This window comes from Amaranthus tricolor, chromosome 5, assembly GCF_026212465.1.
Source record: "Amaranthus tricolor cultivar Red isolate AtriRed21 chromosome 5, ASM2621246v1, whole genome shotgun sequence".
Classification (NCBI taxonomy): domain Eukaryota; kingdom Viridiplantae; phylum Streptophyta; class Magnoliopsida; order Caryophyllales; family Amaranthaceae; genus Amaranthus; species Amaranthus tricolor.
Genome location: NC_080051.1, coordinates 24,035,880 through 24,046,796, shown reverse-complemented (window position 1 = coordinate 24,046,796; position 10,917 = coordinate 24,035,880).

Sequence of the window (10,917 nt, the reverse complement as noted above, 5' to 3'; positions counted from 1 at the left end):
GTCGGTATCACTAGAGCTCGTTTCTTCTATCCTGGTAAGGCTGATCAAATTGGCCTTTTCAATCGTTGATGTCATAGTTCTTGCCTCACTTTGGATCTTTTAGGTTATTGGTTCTGTATCAACACTGAAGAGGGATAAGCACTGGAGCAACCTTATAGATGCTGCTGAGAAGAATGATTCCCTATTTGAGGTATAAATTCCGTTGTCTTCTTTAGATGAAAATTGAAGATGATGTATTTCTCAATTTTTTTCTATGCTAAAGAGATTGTTATTTTTGTTGTGTATGATAAACGACGCATAGGAAATTTCTTCCGATCATCCTTTTTCTTTATGACTATGATTTTGATTAGATGTAAACAGTCCAGTTTACTGATAAATTTTGTTATGGTAGGTATCTAAGCCTTATGCAGCATTCTTTAGCGACGAACACTTGAAATCTATGCAGGTTAAGGTTGAGCCTGATGTTTTTGATGAACAAATGTTACAATATGGATCTATATATGGTGATGTTGATAACCCTGCTCAACCAATGGATGAAAATTTTGACGGAGATGGAGGATTTGGTGATGGTGGTGATGATTAGTAACTATAGAATCCCTCATATATTTATTTTTGAATTATTATTATTATTAAATATTTTAGTGCTAATAAAGTATCATCTTTATTATTTTTAGGACTTTCTATTATTTATTCTTATTCCATTACTATAATTTTTTTTTCAGCAAGTCTTGTATGAGACCGTCTCACAGTGAGTCGGGTCCATACAAGCAACCTAAATTATTTACATATAAAAAAATTAATTAATTAAACTAAACTAAACTTGATAACTGCCATGGATTTTTGATTAAAACTTATTGAAACTAACTGCCATGGATTTTTGACTAAAACTTATTGAAACTAACTGCCATGGATTTTTGACTAAAACTTATTGAAACTGTCCATGTAACCGTCATTATAAGCTTTTGCTGTCTTGGGTGGAGGATAACTTCTTTCTGAAAACTTTTGAAACCTCAAACTTACCTTGTCCTGTGATGAATGGCAAGTATTGAAGTGTTCTATTGCATGATATAGCTTACAAGTATTCATTAAGGTTATATGTGATGACCTTAAAATGATTATTTATAACCTTAAAATGATAACTTATAACCTTAAAGTGATAACTTATATCGTTAAAGTAATTAGCTACTTCGTATAAGTGTTCAAGTATTCATTTTACGGTTATATGTGATGAGTTTAGACGAATCATTTATAGCCTTAGAAGGATAGCTTATAACCTTAAAGTAATGACTTACATTGTTAAAGTGATGATCTACTGCTTATAAGTATTCATTTTAAGGTTGTATGTAATGATTTTAAAGTGATTAGCTATTGCATATAAGTATTCATTTTAAAGTTGTATATGATAACCTTATAGTGATTACTTATAGCTTTAATAACCTTGAAGTGATGACTTATATTGTAAAGGTGATTACCTACTACTTATAATTATTTAGTTTAAGGTTGTTACGATAACCTTAAAGTAATTACTTGTAACCTTAAAACCTTAAAGTAATAACTTATAAATTTAAAGTGACGAATTAAAATTTTGAAGTGATTACCTTTTGCATATAAGTATTCATTTTAAAGTTGTATATGATGACCTTAAAGAGATTACTTATAGTCTTAAAATGATGACTTATAACCTTAGAGTGATGATTTACATTGTTAAAATAATTACCTACTGCTTATAAGTATTCATTTTAATATTTTTATACGATGATTTTAAAGTGATTACTTATTGCCTTAAAGTGATGACTTATAACCTCAAAGTGTTGACTTACATTGTTAAGGTGATCACCTACTGTTTAAAAGTATCTTTTTTAAGGTTGTAAGTGAGGAGTTAAAAGGATTCAATTATTACCTTAAAATGATAACTTATAGCCCTAAAATAAAAGTGATTACTTACCGCTCACAAGTATTCATTATTATAGAAAAAACTTCAACAGCTCAAAATAGACATAAATGGATAGCAAACCAATCATCCAAAAAAAAAAAAAAAAAAAAAAAAAAATTCACATTATAATTAGTAACCCAGGAAAAAAATACATGAATAGAAAAAAATCATGAATTAAAATAAACAAAAGAAAAGTAAAAAATTAGTAACTTGCTCTTTATCAGTTTTCTTGACAACAGTTCGATCTCCATTACAATTGTTGAAATGCGGAAGCCACGAAGAACAAATCAACGGGAGACCAGGAAGAATCTTAAGAGATTGACAATGAACTCCTATACCGAGTTGAAGATTATAAATGCAAATGATGAAAACAAATTGATGATTTAATGCAGAAGCAAAAGCTGATGAATAATGAAACAAATCAATGGTATTCGATTTTCAGGTTATGAAACAGAATGTTGCCTTTTTGTATGAAAACTGTTCTTTTGTTTTTTTTTATTTTTTTTTTTTAATTCGAATTGGTCAATCCTAAATTAAGTCGTCTCACTGTGAAGACGATGTTGATAAAGAATTTGTAAAAACTTAAATAGTTCTTTGACAACGTGAGGTGAAACATATTCTTACTTAAAACTAACAAAGTTTTTAAACTAATTTCAAATACCTAAATGGTCTTAAACTTCTACTGTATTAGGTTTCATCAGAGTACCAATGAGGCAATGGTCAAAAACATGCGAGAATGCAACCATTTGACTTTTCACACGTGTTATATATAAATTAGTCAATTATTTTTTGATAAATTTCTTAAAAATAGAAAAATATCAAATCATACGTTATATGAGACTAGTCGCATAGTTATTTTTCAATTTTTTTAAAAACTTGTTGATTTTAAATTCAAATTTCAATAAATTTAAGAAAATATTTTTAAAAAATTGATATATTTTTTATTTTTGCAATGACATCAAAATTTTATTAAAAATTTGAGATCTCACATCGTAGTTTTGCAAACCGAGTACTTGAAGATTTTGGAAAATTACTTATTCATTTTATTTTGGAAAATTTGTGAAAAATAACCTTTTTAACTAAAAATAACTCATATTATAGTAGTAATCTTTTATTTATTTACTGTGATAGAGACTATTTAATTATAAATCTTGTTAAATGTGTACTTATGATACGATAAAACAGGAACAAGGTTTAGATGAGTTCGGTTAGGATTTATCCTAATTTCGTCGCGGTGTGTTTATGGTTAAATTTCAAACAAAATCACGAAAATACTACAAGAAACAATGGCTGTTACAAAAAATTAGATAAGACACTTATTCACTCGTTTCGTATTTTTCACGATCTCTCTACCTTTCGTTAGGTTTGTTGTTTCCCTTTTTTGTTTTTAACAAAATAATCATTATGTTTATGTTTCTAATTTGTCATGTTTTAAAAGACTTTAAATTTTGACATGCTGTCCCATCTCTATTTGTTTATCGTAATTTCTGTTTCTCCGCTGAACTGTTGCCTCCATTCAGGTATGTTCTCCTCCTTTCTTCTCTTTTTTTTTCTTTTCTCATTTCGATTCGCTCCATCTTCTCTGAATTCACTCTAGAATTTTTTTCGCTAGAGAGCCCTTCTTTTCGTTTTTCTCATTTCGATTCGCCTCATCTTCTTTGATCTCACTCGAATTTTTTTCGCTAGAGAGCCCCTTTTTTTCGCCTCACATGCTGTTTCATCGTTAATTGACTTACTTTTTCTTTTTTATTGATTATTATTTGTTATAGCTTGAAGTTTGAACAATGAAAACACAAATTATGTTGCATCTTTAGACCTGCTAGATCCTGCAAGAAAATATGAAACGTTAGATTCCACTAATGATCCCTCTGACCGTCGATAACTACTCATGGAGACTGTAGACTAGCCACACTGACTAACACAAGTCTTTTCAGCCACTATCTGTAACTCCTCGGCCCCTCGGACCTCAGGTGACTAGCCTCACAGACCAACATAAGCCTTTCCAGCATACTTTGGCCTCACTCATGCGCATGTAGAAAAACTTTCCAGGAGGTCACCCATCGTAAGATTATGCACCTTGTTAATATGAGTAGTTAATCATAATTTTTTAAAGTTAAAAATGGGGTATCACACTCACCCCCACTTAGGAATACAACGTCTTTGTTGGACCATAGGTTCAAAATCTTTTCCCTCGCTAGGTGTACTAAACACACAATCAGCCACAATCGCATGATTGCTCTGATACCATTTGTAACACCCCGGCCCTTCGGACCGCCGGTGACTACCCATGGAGACTGTAGACTAGCCCATAGACCAACACAAGTCTTTCCAACGCACTTTAGTCTCATTCGTGTGCACCTAGGAAAACTTCCCATAAGGTAAATCATCCTAAGATTTACTCCTCACCAAGCACGCTTAACTGTGGAGTTCTCAGTAAATAGGCTCCCATGAAAATAAAATGGTTAATATGAGTAATCTATCGATTATTTTTTTAAGCTAAATTTGGAGTATCACATTACTTGTTCTTTTTGTGGTAAATGCACCAAAAGAGGAACCAAGGGGATATTTGGGTTGGTCACTAAAAGCACTTAAATTTATATAAAAACTTAGTAGAATAAACCAAGTGAAGATGGTAGATCAGTTGGTAAAGTTGCTAATATACTAAGTAGGAGGATTCAAGTTCAAAACTTGAACATGACATCTTTTATAGAGATTAGTCCTCCGTTCTCGCCTGAAATTTCCAGTATACCATTTTTTTCACTTGATTGACATTAATTAATTGTTTTCAATTTCTCTTAGAGATTAGTCCTCGGCCTCCACTGAGATTTCTACCGTGTGCTTGAGATTTCCTCCGTTGCTACCCTAACTCTATTAGAATATTAGAATATCTTAGCATAAAATCTCTTTGATTTCTTTGTGATTATGTAGAATCTTTATGATTTTGTAGAATATTAGGACAATATTTAGTTTCCTAAAGTATATTGACAATCTTGTATATATAGACATTATCATTAATGAGAAAGGCAACCCGAGTCATTCTTACATGGTATCAGAAGCTTCGGTTTTTTGATCCCGACTCCTTTTTCTTTCTCCTTGTCTTTCTCTTCTTCCTTCTTTTCTTTCACCTTTCTTCTTCATGGCCTCTCCCACCAAAATTCATCCCGCTACTTTGATTACTAACATTAAAACAAGTATTCCCATTCAACTTAATGAAGATGGTTCTAATTTTCATACTTGGGTCACTTTATTCAAGCTTCATTGTCGTGCTCACCTTGTGGAATCTCATATTCTTCCCGATGACTCTTCTAAAGTGTTATTTCCTAAAGATTCCGATTGGCAACGTCTTGATGACATTGTTCGAACATGGATTTATGGCTCTATTAATCCCTCTCTTCTTCAAACTATAGTACGTCCCGATGATTGTGCTTTTGATGCTTGGACTCGTATTGAGAACAATTTCCAAAATAATAAGACATCCCGAATCCTTCATCTTGAATCTCAATTTAATGACCTTTCTTTATCCACTTTTTCCGATGTAAAATCTTATTGCAATGAAATTGAAAGTATTGCTACTTCTCTTAATAATCTTGGCACTTCCATCACCGACAATCGATTGGCTCTTCAAGTTCTTCATGGGTTAACTTCGGAATACAAAACTTTTCGGTCTTTGGTTCAACATATGAATCCTATTCCCTCCTTTGATACTCTTCGTTCTATGTTGGAATTGGAAGAACGTTCTAATCATAAGCATACTTTTCCCGCTCAAGATTCGGCTCTTCTTGCTTCAAATAAAGGTACTTTTTCTGAAAATTCCGCTTCTTTTAACAACCGCGGTCCTTCCCACCACCATGGTGGTCACCGCCACTCTCGTCGTGGTGGCCGGCCCCACCGTGGCAGCCACCATGGCTCCACCAGTGGGTATGGGCGCTGGCAGCAGCCTCCTACCAGGCCTACTATGTTTCCTTCCTCTCGGCCCAACAGCAATCCTCATGGCCCAAGTTCTTCTCCTTCTCCTTCTCCTTCTTATTATGGGAGACCTTCTTGGGCCAGAAATACTTGGGCCCAGCCTGCTGCCCCCTTTCCTACTACATCTTGGGCTCCTCATTTTTCAAACAATGGACATTCTGATGGTGTTCTTGGTCCACGTCCGGCACAAAGCTATTACACCGGGACTAATACTTTTTCAAATTATATTCCTACGGACATCGATCATGCCATGAACACTCTCTCTTTATCGACTCCGGATGAGCAATTTTATATGGATACCGGTGCCACATCCCACATGACTCGTTCTCAAGGTACTTCTTCCTTATTTTCCTTTAAAGCATCAATTCAATAATGCTATTGTTGTCGGTAATGGTCATTTCATTCCAGTTCTTGGTCACGGGCATATTTCTTTTCCTACTTCAAAAAAATCCCTTTCCCTCAAAAATGTCTTACATGCACCTAAACTTATTAAAAATCTCATTTCCGTTCGAAAATTCACTCATGATAATATGGTTTCCGTTGAATTTGATCCTTTTGGCTTTTATGTGAAGGATTTGGCCACGGGGAGCATCGTCCTGAGATCTAATAGCACGAGTGATCTTTATCCTTTTCCATCCGCACATGGAGCTACTCTTTCATCCTCCACATCATCGGCCTTTTCCGCTTTTTCCTCTAGTATTTGGCATTCCTGTTTAGGACATCCGGGCAATGCGATTTTAAATTTCTTGTATTCCTCTAGTTCAATCAAATGTAATAAAAATCCTCATTTTTTTTTGTCATTCTTGTCCTTTAGGGAAAAACATTCAATTACCTTTTGTTAATTCTATGACTATGAGTTCTAAAGCTTTTGATATTATTCATAGTGATTTATGGACATCTCCTATTTCTAGCCCATTGGGATATAAATATTATGTTCTTTTTCTTGATAATTATACTAATTTTTTGTGGACTTTTCCTTTATGTCGCAAATCTCAAGTTTATGATGTGTTTGTCCATTTTCATACCTTTATTTACACCCAATTTGAGCATAATATAAAATCTTTCCAATGCGATAACGGGGTGAATTTGACAATCATATGTTTCGTCAATTTTGTACTAGTCGCGACATTTCACTTCGTTTTTCTTGTCCTTACACATCATCTCAAAATGGCAAATCCGAACGCAAAATTCGCTCCATCAATAACATCATTCGCACTCTTTTATGTCATGCTTCACTTCCCCTGTCTTTTTGGCCTCACGCCTTAAACACGACCACCTATCTCCTCAATATCCTTCCATCTAAAATTCTTGGTAATCTCACTCCCACTCATGTGCTATATTGTAAAGCTCCTACATATACTCATTTACGGGTTTTTGGGTGTTTATGTTTTCCTCTTTTTCCCTCTTCCACTATCCACAAGTTACAACCACGCTCCGCTCCATGTGTATTTTTAGGATATCCATCTTCTCATAGAGGTTACAAGTGCTATGATCTCTCATCCCGTAAAATCATTATATCTCGACATGTTCTCTTTGATGAGGCCACTTTTCCTTTTGCTCAATCCCCTTCCTCACCTTTCCCAAACTACCAATTTTTAGATGCTAATATTCCCCTTCATTTGTTCCAAACAGCCCATACATCATCTTCTGGGCCTACTCCCTCTCTAAGCCCAACTCTTAGTTCCTCCTCCCTTTGTCAACCTACTACTACTGGGCCTCTTATATCTGACCCAGCACACCTTTCTCCCTCTCCAGCCTCCGTACCCCTCATTTCCCCTATTGGGCCTTCAAATTGTTCAGCCCAACAGAACCCAGCCACCCCCAACTCGTCAGCCCAACAGAATCCAGCAGCTCCCAGCTCGCCTACTCCTTCTTCCCCACTTTCAACTGGGCCTGCCTCACGCAGCCCAGTCCACCTCCCTCTTCCTTCCTCCTCCTCTATTGGGCCTGCCTCCCACAGCCCAATCCACCCATCTTCTCCTACCTCACCCCCCGGTATCACTACGCGGAGTAAACATGGTATTTTTAAACCCATTCCCAAATACTACTCTCAAGCCTTATCCGTTTCTTTTTCACCTTTACCCAAATCTCCCCTTCATGCCCTTCGTGACCCAAACTGGAAGTTAGCTATGAAAGAATAATTTGATGCTTTAATTGAGAATCATACTTGGGATTTGGTACCACGTCCTCCTAATGCTAATATTATTCAGTCATTGTGGGTGTTTCGTGTCAAGACCAAGTCCGATGGCTCTTTTGAGCGCTATAAAGCGCGTCTTGTTGGTGATGATAAATTTCAAAGAGAAGGCATTGATTGTGATGAGACTTTTAGTCCGGTTGTGAAACCTGCTTCTATTCGCATTGTTTTAAGTATTGCTCTTTCCAGGTCTTGGTCTATTCATCAGCTTGATGTTAAGAATGCTTTTTTACATGGTCACTTAACTGAAACTGTTTACATGCATCAGCCTCTGGGTTTTCGTGATCTCACTCGTCCTGATCATGTTTGTCTTCTTCGTAAGTCCCTTTATGGTCTCAAACAGGCTCCTCGTGCATGGTATCACCGATTTGCTACTTTTGCAACTACTATTGGCTTTTCTAACAGCATTTCTGATAATTCCCTGTTTGTTTATCGTCATGGATCTGATATTGCTTATCTGCTATTATATGTGGACGATATTATTCTCACCGCTTCCTCAGATTCACTTCGTGAGTCCATTATGTCCAAACTTAGCTCTGAATTTGCCATGAAGGATTTGGGTCCCCTTAATTATTTCTTGGGTATTGCTGTTACTCGCACTTCTACGGGCCTCTTTCTCTCTCAACAAAGGTATGCCTCTGAAATTCTTGAAAAGGCTGGCATGTCCCAATGTAATTCTGTTGCTACTCCTGTTGCTACCTCCGGCAAACTTTGTGCTAATGCTGGTTCTCCTTGTGACGATCCTACCTTGTATCGTAGCCTAGCTGGTGCTCTACAGTATCTTACTTTCACTCGCCCAGATATTTCATATGCTGTTCAGCAAGTTTGCCTCTATATGCATGATCCACGCATTGAACATATGGCTGCTATTCATCGCATCCTTCGCTATGTCAAGGGTACTCTTTCCTATGGAATGCAGTTGCATCGTTCTAATATTTCCACTCTTTTGTCCTATACTGATGCTGATTGAGGTGGTTGTCCTGACACTCGCCGCTCAACTTCTGGTTACTGTGTTTTTCTAGGTGATAACTTAATTTCTTGGTCAGCTAAACGACAACCTACTGTTTCCAAATCCAGTGCTGAGGCTGAATATCGTGGTGTTGCTAATGTTGTTTCTGAAACTTGTTGGATTCGTAATTTACTTCTTGAGCTGCACTGTCCTATTACCACAGCTACCCTCGTCTATTGCGACAATATTAGTGCCGTTTATTTGGCTGGTAATCCGGTTCATCATCAGCGCACTAAGCATATTGAGATCGACATTCACTTTGTTCGAGAAAAAGTTAAACGTGGAAATGTTCGGGTGCTTCATGTTCCATCTCGTTATCAGATCGCTGACATTTTCACCAAAGGCCTTCCTCAAGTGTTATTTGATGACTTTCGTTCCAGTCTCAGTGTCTCCAAACCGCCCGATTTGACTGCGGGGGTGTATTAGAATATTAGAATATCTTAGCATAAAATCTCTTTGATTTCTTTGTGATTATGTAGAATCTTTATGATTTTGTAGAATATTAGGACAATATTTAGTTTCCTAAAGTATATTGACAATCTTGTATATATAGACATTATCATTAATGAGAAAGGCAACCCGAGTCATTCTTACAAACTCATTAGTTGCTTGCCATTTGTGTAATTTGTTTCCTAAACTTTCTTGATTTGTTTGTTTCAATTTGTTTTCTTTGATTAAATGTTAAATGTAAGATTGTTTGATATATTATCGATTCTCTTATAGATAACAGGATTTCGATTGTGATGGATGATTGATTATTCCATTACTTCATATTAGATTGATTTGATCAGAGGTTTTATCATGTTTAGAGTTTATATTGTATTGATTTGCTCAAAGGTTTTATTTTTTTCAAAGTCCTGTTGATTAATTTTTGCTCAAAACTAATTATATCGTATATTTAGATACTACTGATTGTGGGTATTTTTTGATTCAATCTCTACATTTTTGAGTGTACTTTTTTCTCTTATTTTAAATGTTGACAACACTTTTTTTTGGTTCCGTCATTGAAAGAGGAACATAACGTAAACTACATTTAATAGGAGGCTTTAGAAATGTGACAAAATGTAAAAAATGTTATTTTAATATGAAATTCATGTTATTTAAAATATTAAATAAAATTTAAAATTGATTTTAGAGCACCCCAATTTTAGTGAGTGGGAGATGGTTGACGGAAGGAATATGTTATAATTCTTGCAACTTTGTGTACTTTATTAGTTGAGGGAAGGTAGAAAATTGCAATTATTTTTTGCTACTCCCTTATATTCTACCAATTAGTCTCATTTATTTATTTTTACTATTTATTTATTATTTTTAATTTGTATTTTTCTTAGCCTATAAGTTAAAATATAGTCATGTAAGATCTTGTTTAATTCGTTTCAATATAAAGATTATTAATATTAATTTTTTATAATTTTTAATTAAGAATAATTAGAGGTATTAAATGTTAAAATATTGCCTCAACAAGTGCGAAAACTAAATGAAACTAATAAATTGAGTAGAAGGTAGTATTACAATCATTTAATCGTATTTTGTATATTTTGACGAGCTTTAATCATTTCCTCATTTGGTGTGAGTTATATTTTGGGCAATATGTGGCATACAAGTATACAAACTTAACCACTTATTGGACTTGTGAGCCTTTGTATATTAATTTGGATACTTGTGGGAATGCTTGTGATTTAAGATTGTAGAAATAATAGCTTGCCTATGCAATTTGGGCAATATCAAGGGATGGATAAGTGTAGAGTCAATAATGTCAATTGATATTAATAGTTAAATTTTAACGAAAAAAAATATAATGATATAAGTTGGCAA